The 5,701-nt window shown below is 31.9% G+C and overlaps 1 long non-coding RNA gene across 1 annotated transcript; it reads right to left on the bottom strand.

Annotated features, from left to right (window-relative positions):
• Positions 1–1,850: 1,850 nt before the first annotated feature.
• On the bottom strand, positions 1,851–4,504 carry LOC147844373 (uncharacterized). Its single transcript, XR_015490677.1, has 4 exons — positions 4,449–4,504; positions 3,780–3,932; positions 3,597–3,689; positions 1,851–3,071 (listed from the first exon to the last, which is right to left on the bottom strand). It is a non-coding gene; the product is annotated as an uncharacterized LOC147844373 (long non-coding RNA).
• Between the last annotated feature and the right edge of the window lie 1,197 nt (positions 4,505–5,701).

Below are 5,701 nucleotides of genomic sequence, written 5' to 3'. Positions count from 1 at the left end.
TCATAATAATCTAAGAAAAGTCTGTAAAATGACAGTGTTTTTTTTATTTTATTTTAATGAAAATATCTGTAGATTTATTATTTTTGCACTTTATTTCAACAAAGACATTTTACCGTAATTTTATGGTTTTTGTTTGGCAGCCATAGCTGCCAGTTATTTGACCTTTTTTTACGATTATTATTTTTTTTTACAGAGCAAGTAATTACAATTTATTACTTTAATTTTACGTAATTTTAAATGTACTTCATAAAAAACAGGAAAAAAAAAACAGTGTGTAAATAACACAGCAATTTAAAACAGACAAATTGCTGTAATTTGTCATTACTTATATAGTACATAAAATAACAGTCAAGCTGTTAAATTATAGATATTGTTTGTAATTTTTTGCGGATTTTTGAATATAATTTAAAATAACAGAAAAAATACTGTATAAATAATACTGTAATTTCCCTGTATAAAAAACAAAAATGTCAATAATTTGTTTTTAAAAATAAAGTACCTAAAATGAAAGTCAAACTGTGAATTTAGAGAGATTCTTTGTCATTTTAGTAAGTTCTACATATAATTTTAAATGACAAAAAATTACTGTAAAAAATGTAGGGATATTTTCTGTAAAATTAAGATTTTTTTTTTTTTTTTTACAGTGTATTCTTTGTCTGCTGCTTTTAAAAAAGCATAAATTCTGTTCCCCAGTTACATAATAAACCCAGGCTAACGAGGAGAATCTAGATCTCTCCCCGAGTCCCCAACCTTGTTTCTCCTCGTTATAGAAGTTGAACTGAGCGGGCTGAGCACGATCGACATGCTGACCTTTGCAGCTGTTGAACGTGACCCAGAGGTTACGGTACGGTCGGGTTCAGCTGACCCGGGCAGGCACAGTTGGTTGATAAGGTCAGCAGTAATAACAAGCATAGCAAGCTGACCCGGCATGGGAGAGCATTGTCTGAGGCAATTATAGTCAGGCTGTGTGAAACACAGAGCTTGTTTGGGGTGTGTATAGCTGAATTATTGTCTCTTCCACCTGTCTTAAGTAAACGGACGAGTGAGAGAGCTAGAAATCATATTTTTTCTTATTGAGATGTCCACATTGAAACTGTACATCTAACTTGAGGATGTAGTTTAAAGTAACAAACAGGCATAGAGTGGTAAAAAAATGTTTTTCCTTGAACTTTTGATACTGATAATATATATAACAAAGATAAATAAAGGACATTATAAAGCAGCCATTACAATGCCCTAATAATTTAAATTAAACACAATTTTATCTTAAAAGGTTTAAGGACATTGAGTTTTGAGAGTATTTCATGATTGTTTTATCAAATTAAATGAAATGTTCATGATGTGAACTCTCAAAGTTGATTTGGAGATTAAGTTAAGGTGGCAAGTTTTCAATTTTTTTTTTTTTTTCCCCAACGTATTATTGCAGTCAAAATCCAGTTCAATTCAAGTTTATTAGTCTACACTCAAAAAAATGATTTGTTGGACTTACATAAAAAAAGAGTGTCAAGTGGTTCCACGTAACCTTGTTGAGTAGTTTCTACAAGTAACAATATAGTTAAATGAACTAAAGAAATCCAGGTAAAGTTTACAAAATATTTCTTAGTACATTCAACCCATTTAGATGTGTCATCATTGCATTTTAGTTTTATGTATATTTTACTTAGTAATGTTATGTTAGAATTATGAACTTTTAGTATGTAAAGTGAACACTTTATTCATATATATATATATATATATATATATATATATATATATATATATATATATATATATATATATATATATATATATATATATTTCACTTCTAATGTATGTGCTCTACAAGTGTAAAACTTAAATAATCAAACATATTTTTAGAAACAAAATGAATTTATTTTCTTTGCAATGTTTTGCAACATACAACTGCTAAAAACCCATAAAACAATTTCAATTTCCTTTGAAACAAACACACTAAAACATCAGATGCTTTCAGTTAACATTTACAGGGTCTTTTAAAGTGCAACTGGCTTTAAGAATCTGAAATAATCTTACTTTGAAAAATGTTGTACATGGAATGTTAAAATACTGCTAAAATTCATTTCTGATCTTTACAATCAACAGTGAGAATAACATTAAAACTGGCCTCTATTTTTGTAAACATTCTCAAACAGTTCAAATAAAAGTACAAAAAGAAAGAAAAAAAATGCAAAAGCAACATTTGGTCAATAGTGAACATTCTTACAATGTGCTACTTCAAATATTGGAAGAAAAATGTATAAGAGCAAATTTACAAAAGTAATTTGACATTTTTTTCCAGTGTCACAAAATGCTACAATGCGCAATTGCTGATATTTCAAAAGGTTTAATATATTGTTAAAGTATACAACTGACCTTTATTTATGAAAACCACCACAAAACAACAGCTTGTTTAAAAAAAATAAACATAAAAAAATTTATAAAAGAAGTTTTACTATTGACCAAAATGTTCTTTCAATATGTGCAACTGCAAGTAATAAATTTTACTTTGAAAAAGAAAAGGAAAGTTTAAGACAAGCAGCATAAGAATTTAAAAAAAGCAAAGAAAAGAATAAAACTGAAAATCTGAATCTTTGTAAATAATCAAACAATTATAACCATTTAAAGTTGTAGAACTCTATTTAAAACTTTGGTGCCATCGACAAAGATAACTTTAAAATTGGCCCTTAATTTTAAAACTAGAAACAATTTAAGTGTCTCAAAAAAGCTTCTTCCTCTATTTCTTTCATTCGTCCAGAATGATGTACTGATTCAGCCAACAAGTTTGTTTTTGAGAACTTGTATTTTGTGTGACAGTTTATGTGCAAGTCCCAGCAACACTTTCTGAAAAACTCAAAAGTGTATTTCAGGTCTGAAGGATAACTGAGATTCACGCTGTATTTGACTCTCAAAGAAAGAGAACAAGCCTTGGTGACATCGCCAAGGTTCTGAAGCACTTTTACTCCCTCAAAAATCAGTCCAGCAACTGATGGTGGGTCACAGACTTCTACACCTTCAGGCTTAACGATGTAGATTTAAATGACAGTATTGGCCATGTCTCTCTCAAAGTCTGTCGCCTACAAAACACAAAAACAGTATCACTGTTCAGTCAGTTTAATTACATCAAAAATACAGATTGTAAATTTAAAGAATTTTGTATCAACTGTCCATTCCTTAATCTTTCACATCACGCACCTGCAGTGACTTACAAAACTACTTTACTGTGTTTGTTAGGGTGGTCAAAAGTACAGGCTTCTGTACTGAATTTTAAAAAATGTGAAGAAACCATCATTCTTCCAAAGAAATTCAATTGGCCAGTGTTATTGTGCTCAACAGATGTGACTGTGATTGGCAACACTGATAATTGCCACCTTAATCTGCCTAGACAAATCTGCTTGAGAATCTGCTTGATTGTGCTCAAAATTTCCCCAGAAATATGCTAGCATCATAACAATCTTTTATTTCAGTGCAGACTGGTGCTGAAGTCTGTTCTTTTGACAACCCCAAGGTAAATATACTTTGTGTATTGATATTCCTTGACTATATTATGTGAATTTATGTGATGGCATTTTAAATATTAACTGACTGAGAACTATACTTACTGTATACTCCTTCATGAGGTTTTAATAGTCTTCATTAAGATACACAGAAAGTGCTCTGAGCATGCAAGCTCTCCAAGTTGAGATGGCATCATTCTGTAAAAGAGACATTAGGTATATACAATGAAAAAAACACCATACTAAAGTGGAAATTATTTACAAGCATCATAAATACAGAAAACAAACCTTGTCGATGGTAGCCATGAGTTTTCAAATTTTCGGTTTTGCAATTTCTTCTTTTGTACGGTAAATGCTGTCCAGCTTGCTGGTGTAACCATCCAGTTTTGAAAAATGTTTGAATTAGTGGGACAGTAGTGATTCGACTGATTCAGTAGCAATCTGTAAATTTAAGACACAGGATTATAGTAAGAATAGCTTTCATACAAAGTACTGTCTCATTGTTTTCAGGTTCTTATAGATATGACTAAAATACTCCCATTCTGAGTCTATATGGCTGCAAGAACACGCATGGCAATTGAATGTGGTTACACTTGCAGGTAACCCCGTGTTCTCCTTTGCATGGCTACAATTAAGATGGCTGTGTAGTGCACTCCACGATTTAAACCTACAGCGACAGTCAGAATAAGTGCATGAAAAACGAATACCGCGACCACAATGTCTATGCACTAATCTATAGTGTTTCAACAACTGTGATCTAGTTGTGATGGTTATTTTGCAGTCTTTGCACTGCCACATGCTTTCCTTGAGAAACACGAGTCAGTATAACAGGCTAAAAATGCTAAAATTCAAAAGACTCCATAATACACTGATATAATAAATTAACATAATTCTGTGAACACTCACATCACTTTTCCTGGTGATATTTAACACTAAAGATTAATGAAATACTCATACCTGACAAAGCCACCATCTTCTCCTCATGTGCTTCACATGTTCCTCTCTCTGACTGTTCCGTTGCTCCGCCTCCAGGTAGGTAGCTACGGTATCAGCAAATATCCAATCTTAAGAGGTTTTTGCGTTTTACTCAACAATGTTAAGTTGGCATGTCAAACCCTTATTAAGTAAAGCCTACAGTACTGCATTTTTGTAGAAATAACATGGTAAACTTATGTTAATTTAATTACTATTATGTTTTATGTAATGTGAACAAGGATGGGTTTAGTAAAACTAACAATAGGGAAAGTTCATTTTTTTGAGTGTATACTGTACAAAATTTATTGTTCTAAAGCGGCTTTACAAAAGCTGTGGGTTATTACTTTGCTCTATCTAAAACCAAAAAGTGTGAGTGGGGTGGACAATACAGCTACCAAGTGTTTACATATAATCTACAGTAATACTCCATAATGTAAATTGCCAAAAAGGTAATATTCACCTTATTCTTCACGTACAAGCAGGTGCAGCCATTTGAATATTTTTGGCTTGAGACTTCCGAACTCATTCACTTCCATTTATTTTTCAATGTTCAAAACAGCATGCTATGCTGCTTGATGTTGCAAACTGATATTTTCTTATTATATGATTCTGCTTGTCTGTATAATCATGCTAACATTTATTTATCATTCCTATTCATTTCTCCCAAAGGCAACTGAATCAGAATTTCTTAAACAATCGTGAAAACTGTTGCACTTCCACTTTGAAGAATTAGATCAATATATTCTATGTTTTAATTTCCTTTTTTTTAATTACTCTGATATTATTTATTGTGCGTTTACAAGTAAAAACAGTGTGTTATATCATTAGGTCCTTGTAACATTAAGTGTTTACACATATAGAGAGCATCTGACACGTGTGTAGAGATTATGTTTCCTACAAGCATAATATTCCGATATCACATTTTCAAACTGGTATAAAATAATTATGATGCACTTGAAAAATGAAACTAATCAAATGGCATTCTACTTTTATTGGTGGCTTTCTTTTCATTGCGCTGTATTGTAAAGTGCATCTATATGGCATCTTCCATCTATATGACACACTGACACACAGCACAACCGGATTCCTGTATTTATTTCTGTGTACATCAGCGGTCTAATCTTGCCTTTAATAGCCAGATTTGTGTCACACGTAACCTTTATGACTCTGCCTGTCGAGGTCGTTCCGTTCGGGAGCTCATAAGCTGGGCTCGTATCAGTCATGTAATGCACTGA

The sequence above is a fragment of the Danio rerio genome, chromosome 5 (genome assembly GCF_052040795.2).
Source record: "Danio rerio strain M-AB ecotype USA chromosome 5, GRCz13ab, whole genome shotgun sequence".
Classification (NCBI taxonomy): Eukaryota; Metazoa; Chordata; class Actinopteri; order Cypriniformes; family Danionidae; genus Danio; species Danio rerio.
Note: the sequence above shows the minus strand (reverse complement) of the source record. Positions and strands in the feature narration are given on the sequence as shown.